This window comes from Macrobrachium nipponense, chromosome 1 (assembly GCF_015104395.2).
Source record: "Macrobrachium nipponense isolate FS-2020 chromosome 1, ASM1510439v2, whole genome shotgun sequence".
Taxonomy (NCBI): Eukaryota; Metazoa; Arthropoda; class Malacostraca; order Decapoda; family Palaemonidae; genus Macrobrachium; species Macrobrachium nipponense.
Window position 1 is genome coordinate 188,792,684 of NC_087200.1, and position 18,292 is coordinate 188,810,975.

Here is an 18,292-nt window from a genome sequence, read left to right on the forward strand (position 1 = left end):
GCCCTTGACTTCGTATGGCCGAATGAAATTATTATAGCTGAAGTGGATCAACAAATACTATGGAATTATTCAGAAAATCGACTTCAAACATGTACCAAAATACACACTCACACATGTATGAATCATTAATACTAAAAGCCCTCTGTTCTCATGCATGCAAGTACTTACATATTAATGCTGTATTCACTGGTCCTGAAAAACGAGTGAATGCTTGCTTAGCAAGGAGTGTATCAAATCTCAGATTAAAAGAATAATACAGCTATGATTAGGAGAGAGAGAGAGAGAGAGAGAGAGAGAGAGAGAGAGAGAGAGAGAGAGAGAGGTGGGTTCATAATCTGGAAAAAGAGAGAACCAACACTAAAAATATAATGGTGCAGACGGAAAAAGAGCGAGATTTCAAATGTTGTACAAGGACGTTATGAAAATGACAATTTGATCGCTACATTATCTTCATGATAGTCCTTGGTAAATAGTATTAAGTGATTTCAAAAGAATAAAATTTTTCTAAATACTGAAAAAATGGAAGTAATAAATACCAGAAATGCTGAAAAGTGTAAGCAGACGTATTAAGAGCAAATTTTTGAAATGTACAGCATGGCAGAATTAGGATATAAAGGTCTGGAGCAGGATTGGCGAATGATATTAAAAAAAAACGTTGAAATTAAGCAGACTTTAGAAAAGGAAGTAAGAAATGTTCATTCTAATTAGCTTTAGTATCCTCACGTGGAGACTCTCTGCACCTGTTCATTCGTCATTTCACTGATCCCAAGTACTTTTAGTTTCTATCAACGCCTCCAAGCTGGCATATTCCCCAAGGCTAACCAATTATGACAGAAACACCAAAACAATATAATTTTTCATCGTTAGTCAGAATAAGAGGTGCTGTTACAGCATCTTCGTCCTAGGTTACGTTACATGACGTCATTCAGGGAAGAATAGTTATCATGATACCCTTTGGGAAGAGTTCTCATCTAAGATATCCACAACTGTTTGGATGGACGTAAAACAACAATGAAGACACACTTGGCTATGATCTTACCAAGCCTCAAGAATTGCCTTTAAAAACATTAACGATCATTTCGACTATACTTTGTGAGTTTTGACAACATATAAACTTTAGTGCAGCAGCAAACAGGAAAAGCGTTTACAGCTTGAATCCATTGCCGAAGACTCATTTCTTCCTATAAACTACCCGAGTGCAATGGAAACGCACTTCGAAAAAAAGCTATGTGTTTCTTTTACTTTATATCTTAACCCGGTGCTTTCTTCTCCATCTTACACAATGCGAGGTTGCAAGTTTAAAAAGAAAATTTCAATGTAAGGCTTGACATTTCTCATGAGTTATATAACACGAGTTGAGTTTTCGAAGCAATAGAGGTCATCATAAACTTGATAGCTATGAGTCAGATTCTCAAACCCATTCACCGCCAAGAAAGCTTAAGCATTCGTGTAAATATGGCAACTGCAAATGAACGAGGACATGGAGAGAAAGTTAGTTTACTACATGACGCAATATTTATTGAGCCACGGCAACGGACGATCATCTTTATGTCATAGGTCCTTTAAAAGAAAAATTAAATGAATAATTTTTTTTTAAATGCGAGGAACTTTTTTCATCGCAATCTAGTTTTCTGTACAGCGTATAATCAAGCCACTGGAAATAGATCTCTCTTTCGATGGTTTCGATATAATGCTGTATGAGCCGGGGCCCACGAATCTTTAACCACGGCTCGTTGGAGGCTTGTCCTATATCGTTACCAGACGCAAGATATGTATAACTTTAAATAAGATAAAAACTACTGAGCCTAGAGGGCTGCAATTTGATATGCTTGATGACTGGAGGGTGGATGATCAACATACCAATTTGCGGCCCTCTAGCCTCAGTGGTTTTTAAGATCTGAGGGCGGACAGAAGAAAGGTGCGGACGAACAGACAACCAGCACAATAGTTTTCTTTTCAGAAAACTAAAACGAGGACAAACACCATGATAATGATGATCATCATCGTCGCCTACAACGCAATGAAACCTCTGTGAAATTCGTCACTCTTCTTTTCGTAATCTATCTTCCTCAAATACACCCTGCTGCTCACAGAAACACAGATAACACTAACACCTACAGTACCGGAACCTTCCCTGAAAAAAGCGGGACGCTATATCTTAAAAACTAACTATAGGATCTTCTTGAAAATCTCATTATGTTTCCCACTCTCAAATTCCCTCCATTGGAAAAGTTTCAACTGAACTGAATGGAATTGAATTGAACTGAACGAATCTAACCTAACCTAAGTGCATGGCAAAAAAACCGCGGCTGGTCCAATACTAGTATGCACCTCGGGAATTTGCCTCTCGGGGTTGTGTCCAAGCCATTTCCATCTCCCTAGCATCAACAACTCACCTACATATGGAACTTCCGTAATTTTGCTTTTCGTATCATTTCTCACTGTCCTGCCATTTGACTGCCAAAGTTTTATTTTAAAATCGACAAGACATTATAATATAGTTCCATGGTCATGTCATGATTCTTGTATGTATACCTATTTAGACCTACGTATAAACCTCACTTTCGTATGCAGTTTCGCTTTTATTTTTATTTCCTAATCTTCTTCAACCTGCTCATTACTTCATTTTCCTTTTACAGAATAGAATATAGAATTTCGGCCAAAGGCCAAGCGCTAAGATCTATAAGGTCACTCAGCGCTGAAAGGGGAAATTGTCAGGATGACGGTTTGAAAGGTGTCAAAGGACGAAACCCCCGCAGATGCACTGTGAAACAGTTATAGAGAGGGTGGAAAGAGAATATGCACGGAGGTACAGTAAAAGGAATGAAAGAGGTTGTAGCTAAGGGCAGAAGGGACGTTGAAAAGACCCCTAAGTAATACCTGCAATGCACTATGTGAGGTGCACTGGCAGCACTAGCCACTACGGGGGTAAATGCAACTCTTCCTAAATATTTGAAAGATTCAACCTCACCAATCCTTTCTGAATCTAAGGTTCTTTTACGGTTTCTTTTTTTTTTCAGATATACTGCGAGTACCATAAATCTATATATATACGATGCATTCTAGAATGATTGATACCCTATACCTATCTTTTGAGGCTCATAATGAGAAGAATAATTTCGATGAATAGGAGATTTTGAGGGTGGAAAGAAAGAAGGAAGAATCTAAAAAACATTATGTGCTCTAAGTGTGCAATATATTAAACAAATAAATCAAATTAAAACATATAGTGAAGACATACGAAAGCAAATCTATAAAAATAATTCAATATAAGAGAGAGAGAGAGAGAGAGAGAGAGAGAGAGAGAGAGAGAGAGAGAGAGAGAGACTCCGGAGGCCACTGGATAAATCTTCAGAATATTCCCCTCTTCCATTTTCTAGGTTGGGTAAACACCTCTAGCCTTCATCGCACACTGGATGGGTTTCAGTGACTTCATTCACACGCACACACACACACGTGCATACACACAGATATATACATCTTATGCAATCACTTCTTACTATTTTGAAAAAAGTTAAATAACCATACACGAAGTGAAATCTTATGTCATTTACCTAATATTAAAATTGACAGGTACTTTACACGGCTACTGAGATTCTCTCTCTCTCTCTCTCTTCTTCTCTCTCTCTCTCTCTCTCTCTCGTCCTCTCCGCCTCCGCTTCCTCGTCCTCTCTCTCTCTGTAACTTTCTCCCAGTTGGACCCAGATGTTCAGAGAACGAAATCCATTTTTGGGTGGAATTTTCAATAAATTCTACGCGAGGCCTATAACACCGCAAGGGTTGGACTGGCTGTTTAAAAAGGGCATGAAAAATTCTGGGTTCTTCAAACAACGACAGAGCAATAACCCACAGCAGTCATCTGAAAAATAAAAATCTAAACCCCATCCCCGCCCCCCCAAAAGGGAATCAGAAGAACTAAAACCACAACTGAATCCTATATATAAACACAGGAATTAGATAACATGCATTTATAGCATTTACCTATACACATATTTGCCAACATAATGAACTCGGGTACCATTCGTCCGCACCTGAAAAACACATACTACATTCGTGCAAACAAAATCAATGTAACTATGCATGTATTTGATACAAAGACGCAAATATATACCAGCGCGCAGCGACACAATAACACTCACACACACACACACAAATGTATGCTGTATTTGTGTGTGCGTAACTTGGCTGAACTCCGTTTCATGCATAATATAAACCATGATATTATAATGAGGTTGCTAGCACCAAGCCTTTTGTCCGCTACAGCATGGTGAAAAGTAGGTGATGAATTCACTGCTTTCAACAGATGCACAATAATTATTTTTATAAAATAGTCTTTTGTCAGTTCTCCCACCTAGAACTGATTTCGGGACTTGCTGGTTGGAAGAGCGTAAAACCACTTCAACATTCGCATATGCATATATATATATATATATATATATATATATATATATATATATATATATATATATATATACGATCAAGCGTCCGGCATTCTAGATAATTCTCTTTAACTGAAAATCATTCCGGTATTATTAAAAGAATCTCATCCCTTTGCCTCTTCTATCAGCACAAAACGCCTGCAATAGAAAACTGTTGGGAGCAATAAACAGCGAAGCATAAAGCTAAATCTATACATTATTGTGGCTTTTAACTCATTAATAAATCTAAATTCTAAATATTTGTGTTGCCCAAAGAACAGTTCCACATTAATGACTGTATGAAGCAGCGATTGAAAATAAATACTTTTCAGTTGTATATTGAAATATTTATAGATTAATATTATCGTGTTTTGCCTACGAAGCCAGTCTTGATGTCCATGATCAACTTTTATAATTAGATATGAGAAAATCACAGAATATTCTTGTTGATTAAACATCGTATCACCTTAGTCATAACGATGGTATATGTAACAATCCTTCTTTAAAATATTGGCAAAACGATACAACACGTAGAAAAGACAAGCATCCGGTGCATAATTGGCGTTAGCGTAACTGGTGACGACTGAATGACGTGGGATGTATTTATTGCGGGCATGGTCCAAAGAAATCATCATTCAGTCACAGACAGGACGAAGTGTCAATAGAGAGGTCACATCAAAGCTGACTATCCCGAATTCAAAGTGCAAATTTTAATATAATCCGTTTTACTTATTCGAAGAAGATTAAAGTTAACTGGCTTCCCTGGATTTTTTTTTTATTCGAAGCTGCTATTTCCAGATTGTTAAAGATACGTTAAAATTTTTCATAATTTTAAAACCTGACACTAAAATTTACTTTTGAAATATTTTCTTTAGTACTCCTCGCCTTAAGTGTTTAAATATAATAATATATATATATATATATATATATATATATATATATATATATATATATATATATATATATATATATATATCCGTCCGTCCGAGGTACTTTCTTATCACATATAACATTTTTCCTTTATCTACGGACTTAATTATTTGTCTTAGAAAGTTATGTATTGACGTAGAAAAATTTATAAGCGAAGATAATTTCCGCAAACATAAACTTGATAAGTAGAGGGAATTTGCTAACCCGCTGGTACCCAACAATCTGAACTTAAACATTTCGCGAATCCTTATAAGTATCTAATACTATTTTCGTAATTATGGTTCCTTATAAGGACTATGTTTTGTTTTTGGCCTCTGAATGCAAATATATAAACAATCCCACCTTTTACCCTTTTTTTTTATGTTTATGGACATTTTTAAAATTACTTTAAAGAAAAAAATCTGCTGCATTATGTTCATGCAAGTATTAAAGTAATTCTGTGAGAGGTAGTTAGATATTTCCTCGATGTATGTAATACAGTAAAGACATATTAGCATTAATGCGAACGGGACTCCAGGTGGGGCTCTGGTCGTTAATCTTACTATAACTTGAAGTACTTTACGCCGAGAGGGACTTCCGTACTTGTTATCACTGAAAAAGACAACTCACTTGACTTTAATTAATTGATGCCACCTGAGACTGTTCGAACTGATGCCACTCCAACCAGTGCGTTTCAGTGCATTTAACCCTTTAAATCCCATTTTTTCATTATTTATGATTATTTATTTTTCAAATTTTAAGATTACTTTTAAAATACAATTCTAAGCAATTTTTATTGAGAAAACTTTTTTGTATAAGAGTTACTTTTTGCGTAAAATAGGTGTCACCTATAGGTGACGTTGGGCACTGAAACAACAGAATTTGTCAAAACCTGATTTTATTCATCTTTGAATTATGATACAGTCATGTAAATTCTTTATCCTTTTCTGAAGGATGCATGGAGATGGAAATTAAGTATAATTCATATATTTAATACAAATTGTTCCACTGCAACATAAATTGTATAGCTGTCATTACCAAAAAAGTTGACCTACAGTAACTTGAATATTACAATGCTACGATTCACCTTACTGAATAATCTGTTTTCTCTTATCATTTTGTACTGAAATCATGCAGTGCTATGCTTTGCTTATTGGGGGTAATCTATTCTATCCTTTTGTATGGAAATCATACCAACAGTGAATATGGAGAGCAACTTTGCATTTCTGACACCTGATTCGAGTTCGCTCATGACACTCTTGCAGGGCTCCTTTACTTGTCCTCCATCCAGGTATTTTCTTTCACCCATTTTTGGTGCACTCTTTGTTTTGTCAACCACTTCCACTGCTTGGACACCTCTTTGGTAGTGCTTTATAGGTTCCAAAAACCCTTGTACATTAGAACGACGGTAGTCACAATAAGTCATTTTCGTATCTTCCAAGCATTGTGGCATGCTGCATCCAGTCCAAATGCAAACAAAGGGAACCACCATTTTTTTTCCTCTAAATCCAACCCTCTGTCCTTGAATATTTTCATCAAATCTGTCTACTCCTCCCATGAATTTATTGTATACTGAAATAGCTTTGGGACACTATGCACTGATTTTGGTTCGCTTTTTATTTATAACACCTACCCTCTCAACTTTAGCTAAAGGATTCATACCATGGGATGTTGAAGCGGAATGTACAGTACTGAATAACTGCAGTATTGTTTTCTGTTGTTATCATTGCCATTGAACCTCTTGCCATTTTCTTCATTTGTTTAGATCCAGGAAGAGGACATTTCTCTGTTCTGTTTTCTCTAATAGTTAGTTCCTGTACCTGCATGTCCCATTTCTGACAAAATGTCAAGAAGAGGCAAACCTGTGAGAAAATTGTCAAAGTACAAACTGTAGTGATCTATATCTTTCGGCAACTTATGAAGAAGGTTCAGCACAACTGCAGCTCCCAATCCCATACTGTCTTGCATGGGAAGTTGGTTTGCTTTTGACCCCTGGTAAGGGATGAAGTGGATCAGATAACCTGATGGAGAGCATGCTGACCAGAGCTTATAACCAAATCGTATTGGCTTGCCATGTATGTGCTGCTTTGTACTGTGCTTCCCATAATAGGGGACCATAGTTTCATCAATGGAGATATTACTTGTCATCAGGTATTTTGAATTCTTGCCGAAAGATTCATTCAACATGTCAAAGTATTGCCTAAGTTTCCCAAATTTGTCATGTTCTGGCAGATCTAAGTTGTCACAAGTATGAAGATATTGATAAATTTCAAGGAACCGGCCTCTCCTAATACTACTTGCAACAAGTTTATTGTGAACATCTGATTTAGTTTCCCAAAACATTCTAATGTACCTAGGAGTCAGATACCCTGTCAATAGTAGAATAGATATACTATAGACCTTCATTTCTTCTTGAGTCACATTTAGTACATGATTTTTCTTCATAGCATATTTGTTCGACATTTCTACAAGAAGATTTATTATATCAGAATTATATATAGCATCAAAACATTTCACAGGTGAATCTAATTCACCATCAAAATTTAGTCTCTGACATATCTATTTCTTGCACAGAATAACCAATAAAATTTGGATTCTCCTTCCAATTTCTCTTCTTTCCTTTCAGTTTATTACATTTACTAATCTTTTCTGATTCATCACTGTTATCTCTAATATCACTTCCATTTCTATCATTTACAAAAACATCCCATTCAGTCAAAAGTTGTGCAGAGGTAAGATGATTCAGATTTCCTTCATTTTCATCATCAGAGTCTTCATCAGTTTCTTCAGCATCATTTGTTGGAATCTGGATAATTTCCTTTATTTCACTAGTTCTGAAGCTATTTTCTTCATTATCACTGTCATCATCCTTCTAAATTAATTCTAGAATCTCATGAAGAGTCAAAATGAAACAAGAAAAGAAGTATATGTATGCAATGGAAACTGTACTATATAGTTACTGTAGTGCCTAATGTCACCTACAGGTGACAGTCAAAGATTTTGTTTGATTATCTTTATGTTTTCCAATAGGTATTTTGATTCTGAACATGGTGGTATCTTCATTAGATATTCATGAGTGGGAAAACAGTTAAACAAAACTTTTCACCTACCTCTTGATTCTGCATGAAGACATTGTAGTGGAATATTTGAAGAAGGATAAAAAAATGGCAAATTAATCTCCTTTGCTCAGCTGTAGAGACTAAGGTAAACAAAAGATTTCCAGATATCTATGAAATATAGAAAATGGAAGTGTGAAGGATCATAGAAAAGGTATTATTAGGGTAACTTCTATAACTGGGCATAAATATGAATATTTCAAAAACCTGCACCTCTAGGTGACATTGGGCTTTCTCGGGTTAACTCCTGTGATATAAGGCGATGGACTTCATTCACTTTTCACTAAACCAGTTATTTAAGATACTAAGTATGTATGTACGTATGTTTGTATGTATATAATAAATCACCATACCCCTTTCTGCCGTGAAAGGACAGCTCTACAAAATTGATCTGACTTGTCACAGAAGTCTCCTAACCCTATGAAACGTTGCTTAAATACCTGGTCAGACGACCTGTGACATAGCGTTTCAAACCCTACAGTATACATCCTTAAATGGCTTGAAATAGTCGCCTTATCACCAATATTCTATACATATAAAAGCTGCCATGGAAATTGCCCTACTGACTGTGAAGTGGGGAGGTACCTATATACCTTGTAAAAATTACCTCCGACTGTAACATCTTGTACGCAATGTTACTTGTAATGCAATTTTGTTAATTATATGAGGCACTTTAAATTTCATCCTTATATATATTTATATATATATAAGAGAGAGAGAGAGAGAGAGAGAGAGAGAGAGAGAGAGAGAGAGAGAGAGAGAGAGAGAGAGAGGACTTAGGCAATCTTTTTAAAATTAAATCCATCTTATAATTGTATACTTAATCTGCAAAAGCAAAACAGCTACCTTGTATTCGTCAACACGCTTTGCATAACAATCCCATTCCATAACAGGTGAAAATAAGGTTTACTTTCTACGGTAAAAAAAGAAGAAATTCCCGTAAGGATAATTATCTGTCGAGAAAAACGATTGACTCCAACTGATGAATTCCAAAGTACGAAAGTTGATCAGTCGGAAAAAAGAAAAGAACAAAGGCAAAAGAGATGGATGTCTACTACATTTTAAGAGCTATACTACATATTATCGCTACTGCAATATATAAACTGTAAATAAATAAATAAATAAATAAATAATAAATAAATAAATAAATGTAAGTATGCAATATATATTTGGCAGATAGTCTTCCGCAGTGGGTCACAACATAAACTCTTCCTGACGTTCAAAATTTGTCTCTTGTTAAACAATATATTATCTTCATCTAACTCTAATATAGATAATACGAGTCTAGATACAAAGAAAAAGCAGTGTTTTAGATTTCTCAAGGACTAAATAGTGTGGTTTCGTACACAAGAAAAGTCAACGAGGAATTTTTCCACGACATCGCTGAGTGAGTCGGGTACTGAACGGAACAGTATTTATCCATTTACTCAAATCTGAAAATTGACTGAAAAGAAGCTTTTCGAAAGAGAGTTATTGGCAACATCAAAAGAATCTCACATAGACCTCGACCTACAAGATCACACAATTAAGGTCGTTTGATTCTGATCCTGGACTTCCATTTACTCAAACAACTCTGAAGCATTATCTAAGAAACACACTAGAACATTTCACAGAATTCTTGGTTATAAGAACAACAGCTAATGTAACAATAAAAACACGTGGACATTATACTTCTAAGGATTAGCGTGGACACATTCCTTTAGAGCAGGCTGAACAAGAGTGCGCTAAGGCATTTAGAAAATATTTTCACAATGAAACTGAAATATGACTTATCAAAGTTAAAGGCTCACTACCATGCACTACTACTGTGATATTGAGTGAATCAGAAACTAAAGGAACGAAATACGTTTCGGAGTTAAGACAACTACTTATGTTTATATCTAACTTACTTTGAAAGGCGCAGGATAATCTCACGAATAGCACACACACGTACACAAACGCGCACGGGCTAACAAGAAATCTCAAACGATGACGTATCTTAAAACGACAAAAGGAAGGAAGGACAAAGGGAGTGATGATGTCCACTAAAGCATGTCAATAACGGACAAACAGTAGTCCAAATGGGACTAGACTCTTGAGGAATATCCCTCCCAGCGCCTTCAGAGGAAACGAGTACCATTTGGTGGGAGACAATACATCTTGTTAGCGTTTCCACATGCAACTATCTTGACGTATTTGTACATAGCCACGAAATCCAGGTTGTTCAGTAATACAATGGTATTTCCTTGTCAACTGTTTATGCTACTGTCAATGAAGCTGCTCCAGCCACGTAGTTTAAATCCACAAGTAACTAACTTTCGAGATCTGAAGAAGCAAACAAACTAATACAAAAATTTGGATGAGGTTTTATATAAATATCAATAAATAAATAAATATATATATATATATATATATATATATATATATATATATATATATATATAATAAGTGAATGTGTGTATGTTTGTCCATATGTTTGTACCCTTTGGGAATCAGACCCGCTTGACTAACCTAAACACAATTTGGCACGTGGCCATCTCTTTACCCAACTTAGATAATAGGGTAGGTTTCAAACCCATACTCCTTCCCCTTCCCCTTCCCCTTCCCTTTCCCCTTCCCCTTCTTCATCCCTCTTCCCTTTGTAACTTATGTGGATGAGTAATGTCTGGATAAAATGGACAGTCACCACACTAATACCAGGTGGACAGTCACTATAGTAATGTCTGGATAAAATTGTCATTACAGTAATATCTGGAAAACAGGGAAGTCAGCACAAGAATACTTGGATAAAGGGACAGACAATACAGTAATACCTTAATAAATGGGACAGTCACCATAAAAATACCACCTGGATTAGCGGGACAGTCAGCTCAGTAATACCTAGATAAAAGTTACAGCCAACCACAGTAATACCTGAATATATGGGACAGTCACCACAGTACCTGGATAAAAGGGACAAATAGAACAGCAATGACTGAGTAGGAATAGCTGGGTAAATGGGACAGTCGCCATAGTAATACCTGGATAAAAGGGACGGTGAGTGCAGTCATACCTGGATAAATGGTCAGTCAGAACAGTAATAACTGGATAAATGGGACAGACAGTAAAGTACGTAATACCTGGATAAAAGGAACCGTAAGCACAGTCATACCTGGATAAATGAGAGAGAGAGAGAGAGAGAGAGAGAGAGAGAGAGAGAGAGAAGGTCGTTCATCGACCAGAAGTTGGTGAGAGACCTACCCCGTATACTTTTAAACCTCCGTCTAGTGGCAAAATGTCAAAGTAACAACGGAACTTTTTACCTAGAGTCAAATGCCGCAGATATAAATCCTAAATGCTATTTTAACATTAACAGTCTCCCTGAGGATGTTATGCATTCGAACTTCAAAAGCTCAAGCGAAGATGGTATGCATGAGTACCCTTATGCTATTCTCCCTGCATTTTAATACATTTTTATTAATTTAATTATATATTAATTCATTTTTTTCTTTTAATAAGTAAGATCTCATCTTTCTGTGTTTCCCTTTACCTTCTGTTACGTCCTAATTAGGCCCACATTCTTTGGAATTGGATTTTCATGCCAATGTGGACTTGTTCCAGATGAACAAAGTTTATCTTCTGAATAATAATAATAATGTGATGGACACCTAAGGAGGCAGGATGCAACCCAGAACCCCACAGTATAAAAAAAACTGGTCATATAGGATGACTGGACAGACCCAAATTAATAATAATAATAATAATTTCATATTTGCAATCACATAGTAACTAACTAAATTTATTTCCAGCAATTTCATAGCATTAAAATTTTTATAGATAAAAATGGGCCATCATTACCAATACCTTTCTAACACTGAAAAGTGAACCATCGCTTTCAGAATTAATTGCACTGCTTCCGGAATAAAGGAAAAATGCAATGGTCTAATTGCCACGCAGATTCGCAAAATTTCAGATATCTTTACGCAAGAGATTTATGATTGACTGTAATGTTCTCTCTCTCTCTCTCTCACATCTACATATGTATGAATCATACCAATACATTTCTTCAAACTTTTTAGCTGCGAGTGATTTGTTCCTTTCATCATCAAGTGACATGAAAAGTAATTTTCAGTTTTAACTTCAGATTGCATGTGTATTATTTTCATCGTTACTTAAAATGGCCCCATATTCTTTGGGAAAAAATGCAAAAACGCTTCTACTCAAAAACACACAAATCAAAGTGAACAGACAAAGCACTGATTTCATTACTGATTTAGCAATATCACAATAATAAATTTGTATATAAATATATAACGTATTTTTAAATTACGAATGATCCAAGGATTTTGATTGTCTATCTTGCGTAATAATTCGTCTTGCCTTACACATTTTTGAAAGCCTGTGAGGAGGTACAAGCGAAAGTGAAAATGTTTTTTTTATTAAGCTGACCTTGTGTCAGCACGGGCTCTTGCTCACCGAGCAGCCCGTAATAAAAACTATTGATTCAGAATTCACACAAGCCATAAGCCCGTGCGGGCCGCAAAGTAGGAAAAAAGGGATTAACTCTAGGTCTGTGATTCTTCACAGATACAAAAAATACAATCATACAAGTGTTAAATACATGAATACGAAATAGATGTATATGGTTGAAGAAATGACATTTTGATACATACTAGATTGGTAACAATATCTAAAAGGTGACGTTAACATTGTCAGAAATATTCTGCTAAATCATCGTCTTGAGGATTCGTGCTTTCTCCCGCCCTCGTGATGTCCGCAAAGTCCTTTCTCCGAGGTGAGAGCTGATTCATCGGCAGGTAAGCCACGTGGTAGATTCCCGTGTGCCTGCAGTCCTCCCCCAAAGGAGAAGCCTATGTCTGTGGGCTGGTGTCCGGCATATAGGCTGTTTTCAATCGGTCGACTGAAACCCAAGTCGTCCTTCCATCAACCATCATCTGAAATGTTTCCGTTCGTCATTGAAAAAGTTTGTGTGGGCCTGAGTATGCTACGGAAGGGGGATTTGTGTGCGTCTACCTGGATGAACGCATATTTTTCGCTCACTAAGTTTTCGGGGACGAAAACTCATGTCTGCTTGATTTGTCTTTCTGGCTGATAATTTTTCTATCGCTTTTCTTGTGTCTGACGTTGTCAGGCTCTTGTTTTCTGGGAACGCATCTGCTGGCAATGTCACCACTTGGCCATATAGGACTTCTGCTGGGGATGCACTGAATGCTTCGTGTGGTGTTGTTCTTAAACCCGATAGGACCCATAGTAATTCTTTTCTCCAATTACCTCCCTGACATCTAGCAGTAAGAGAGGCTTTCAATGTTTTATGCAACCTCTTAATGATTCCGTTTGCTTCGGGTTATAGGCGATTGTATGTGTTATTTTTGTTCCCAAACGGTCGATGAGAGCATTCCACAGGAACAGGACAGAGGTGAAGTTCATCCCTCTGTCCATGATGATCAGTGGAACGCCGTGCCTACTGTCCCAGTCAGTGAGCGGTTTAACGCAGCTTTCCGCCGTCTGTTGTCGAATCGAGATTGTATTTCTATTATTGTAAATAGATATTTGTACTCCTCTGATGGGGGTAGCGATCCCACTATGTCGATGTGTATGCAGACTGCAAAGTAATCTCGATCTTTGACAAGTAGGGAAAGAGATTAACTCTAGGTTTCTGTGTTTCTTCACAGATACAAAAATACAGTCATACAATTCTGATACACAAGGTGAGAGCTGATTCCCGGGCAGATAAGCCACGTGGTTGATTCACGTCTGCCTACAAGCCAAACAATTGTCATTCAGCCACCTAAATTATATTTCTCCGATGTATGTAAGCATAGCAATATTTAATAAGTTTGCTTAGACTGGCAGTCTGAGCAAAGAGAAAGACAAACAGAGGCTCGGCAAAGGAGCATTTGCAAAAATCTGGAATGAATTCGCAGCAAAAATGATGTTCCTCGTTTCTTCTCACATATTTAAGAATCCTCCATACATTTCATCATCCCCTTCTCATTTCGCACTTCTCTTGGCCTCAGCGAGAGGAAATTCCATTCACCAACACCTATTCTAATTATTATCTCGATTTTATCAAATATTTTCTTTATTTCTATATTGTAGACAATATAGAAATAATTCACTGCACGATCTTTTATTGCTCCATGAATATCTTCTGGCCGTAGTACATCCTCGGTATAGTTATTACGAGTCATTAGCTTCACTCTGCCATACTGCCCTCTTCATAAATCTTCAGCCTCCTTTTTTCTTAGTATTTATCCGAGTAGGTTAGGTCTTCCAACGCTTTAGGTGCCCACAGGAACTTTGCTCACACTATCGCCTAATATTCTCCCAGGAGTTGTGAGAAAGGCATGTCCAAATTATCTACCTCTCTTTCATAAGTATCTCGCCTATGCGTGGAACTTCCGTGATTTTCTCATAAAGCTTTATCATCAGCTCGACAAAATCTACTAGATATAGTTTCACTTTCATAGCATGGGTCATGGCCGCATAGCAATGATCATACTATACACAAGCAAAATTATATTTTCTTGAGCAAAATCAGTTTATTTCCAAATCTTTTTTAGCCTGTCCACTTAAATTTTATCTTTTTCTTGTTTTTCACTAAACTCCATCTCAAGAAATCATGTAAAGAGTATCTAAATATCTGAAGAGCCAGACATATTCATTCTTTCCCCATCTGATGTTATTTCATCCCTTTGTGCATACTGTCATTATTATTTCCATTTTTCTATGAATTATTTTGAGTCCCATTTCTCTAGATGTATCAAGCATTCCATCAATTAAATTTCATTCAGTTTTGCAGAGTAAAAAAACCCACGCATCTACTTATTCTGAGTGTCAACTTTTTATTACTGCCCTTATCTCCTTTCAATAGTTTTACTACAAAATCAAGAGAAGGGAAAATAGCTATGTGAAATAACAGGCTCGTAGCGCCGTACTATTTACAGCAAATTCACTTGGCAATATTTCAACATTAATTCGTATGTAATTCGTTCTCGAGTCATTTCACTTAGTCTTACATACTTAACATATGTGTCATTGTGACCCAAGAACCCTCAATTATAATACTGGTCTGCTGAAACTATCCAATGTTTCTCGTAATCAACAAAAGCAGTCTGAAGAAGAGTTGCAAATTCCATAAACTCTTTGTGAAATAGGTTTTTATTTCATCTTATTTATTTTAAGCTTGAAAATCTCTACGCATTTCCCCGGTTTCCATCCCCAACCTACTGAAAATGAGCATACTCATTTTTCCGCCCTTTACAACCGACACATTCAATCAGTTCACCTTTATTTGGTACCTAAACTATATAACTTGCATATCCCGACCATCAAGCTTTGTTTCCTCCCTCAGTATCCTGCAAACCATTCTTAAGATAAGAGGTGTCATTTTGGTTTCCGCTTAGGTCATATCCGCCATGATTCCGTCTCCTGGTGTTTGCCATCTCCTGTTTTCTTTACTATCAGTTCCGCTCTAAACACGATGTATTCTTTCAGGAATACATTCAAGTGTTTGTTAGCTTCTGGTATAATCCTCCTTATATCTCTGATTTATGACGTCATCCCCTTAGGGGAGTAGTGCAGTCAGTGCACTTCACACGGTGCACTGTAGGCATTAATCAAGGTTCTTTGCAGCGTCCCTTGCTGCAACCCCTTCCATTCCCTTTACTGTACTTTCATTCATATTCTCTCTCTTCCATCTTGTTATCCACCATCACTTAACAGTTGTTTCTTAGAGGAACTACGAGGTTTCCCTCCTGTTAGAGCTCTTATACACGATACTTGGCCATATATGTCTCGATGCATAGTACCGAAGCTGTGCTCGGAAACTGCTCGTGTAGACAGAAACGCTGTGACCTGAATATTTGCGTGCTTCGATACCACAACTCAACACTGATCGCCGAAACCATACTTGCCCACTTATCGTGTATAAGAGCCCTTACACCTTTCAAGCCTCTCTACTCTCAGTTTCCGTTTCAGCCCTGAATGACCTCACAGACATTGTACATTGCTGTTCATATTAGTGATTTTCTTAACCATCTCTCCCACCCATCCATTCACTGATCAGCTTCACCATCATCTTTTCCATCCAATAACCTAACTTCACCTTACCAAGTACCTTCCTCATCCACACACTCGACATCATCCATGCACTCGAGACCCGTTATCCACTCGATCATCGCCTTCATGTTCCTCAAGTCTTGTTTAGCTTCTCAGCTAAGCAATCATTCTAAAATATCTCCCCTATCGCTTTCGTCCCTCATCCAACCATTCACCCAGTTGTCTTCCCCATGATTTTCTTTATTCACTCACTGACCTGCTATCTTTCACCTAACTGTATTTATCTCTTCAATCATCTGTTTCACTCATTCATTATTTAGCTATCTTCCCTTCTGTCTTCCTCAACCATTCATTCACAAGTTATCTTCTTTTACACATCTCCCCCGGTCATTCATTCTGTCTGAAGTTATTTTCACAGTGTTATCACCCTTTATCCACCCACTCTCCAGTTATCATTCCCATCATCTCATTCTTTGGCTGGCGGAGTTGTCCTCTGCCCTACCTGGGATCTCCCAACCTCCCTCCCTCCCCCCACCCCCTTCTTCACCCTCGCATCCTTCGAGCTCTGCCGCAACATCTCCTAATCCCGTTAATGCTTTCCCTCTTCACCTGCGTCTCTTACGCCTCTTACCACCCACATATATCTTCCGCCACTTTTATGACGTGCCTTGCAACTTGGTATATTTCCTTCCAATCTCTTTAATACCCATTATCTCGCCTTTTTTTTTCTCTCTCTCCAGTTTTCACTCTTAAGACTACAAACCACAGGTTACTCGACTCTCGAAAACATACGTTACCCGTTTCATTTCCTTTGGTGCGTGGAAAATTATTCGTATTCATTAAAATCTTACTATCGAAGGAAGATAAATTTCCTATTTCTTTCACCTTTCTTTCACCTTCCAGTCTACTGACTTGCAGTAACATTTGCTTATTTAAGTTAATCACATCCCTCTCTTAAAACTGCCTCTTAAGAGCTACCAGATAAATGCCCACCTTCCATTACACTTTTTTTTCTTTGCTTATTTCTCATTCCTTCGAACCGCTATCCCAACCCATATGAACATTCCCATTTCATTTCTTCGTGATTCATCACATATTCCCCTTCCCTTCCTAGTCATGCTTAGTCTTTCAGGAAAAATGAAAGAGCATAATTTACTCTGTCTCACACTCTTCTCTTTCCCCACTCTGAATTACTCTAATAACTCATTCTCTAATTCTTCCATTCTATATCTACGGTACCTGTTTCGCGTCTAACAGCGCTTACAAAGTCCACTTAATCTCGAATACCTCTTACTTTGTCGTAACGTATCCCTCATCCTTTCAAAATACATAAAGAGAAACAAAAGTATTATCGTATTCTTAATCGGCATTCTGCCGTGTAACCTTCCCATATCTCCTGATAAACTAGAGCAAGTCTCATTCCTTCGATGATTCATGCCTAGTCATAGGAAAAAATTAAACTTTTCATTCTGTCGAGTCATTTTCTAGCACCTGATTCAAGATTCACTGGAATTCTCGTCTCTCCCCACGCGTCGTTTCAGCTTCCGGTTTCATAAGAGGAAAAACGACCTCGTTCTGCAGAATCATACTTCCATTACACATTACCTTATGTTTCATCTTTGTCCCGACCACTTCCTTAATCTTATTGGCAGCTTTCACCAAACACCGCACGACCCAGAAAATCCTCTCCATTTGTCATCTTATTTATATAAATCGTTCTCTCTCTCTCTCTCTCTCTCTCTCCTCTCTCTCTCTCTCTCTCTCTCTCTCTCGTTTTTGTCTCTTTAATGAAGTCTTATCTTGTTTTCC

The 18,292-nt window shown here is 37.2% G+C and overlaps 1 protein-coding gene across 1 annotated transcript in view; it reads left to right on the forward strand.

Annotated features, from left to right (window-relative positions):
• Positions 1–18,292, forward strand: part of LOC135219936 (uncharacterized) — a gene marked incomplete in the record, with an annotated part of 835,576 nt that overhangs the window by 637,490 nt on the left and 179,794 nt on the right.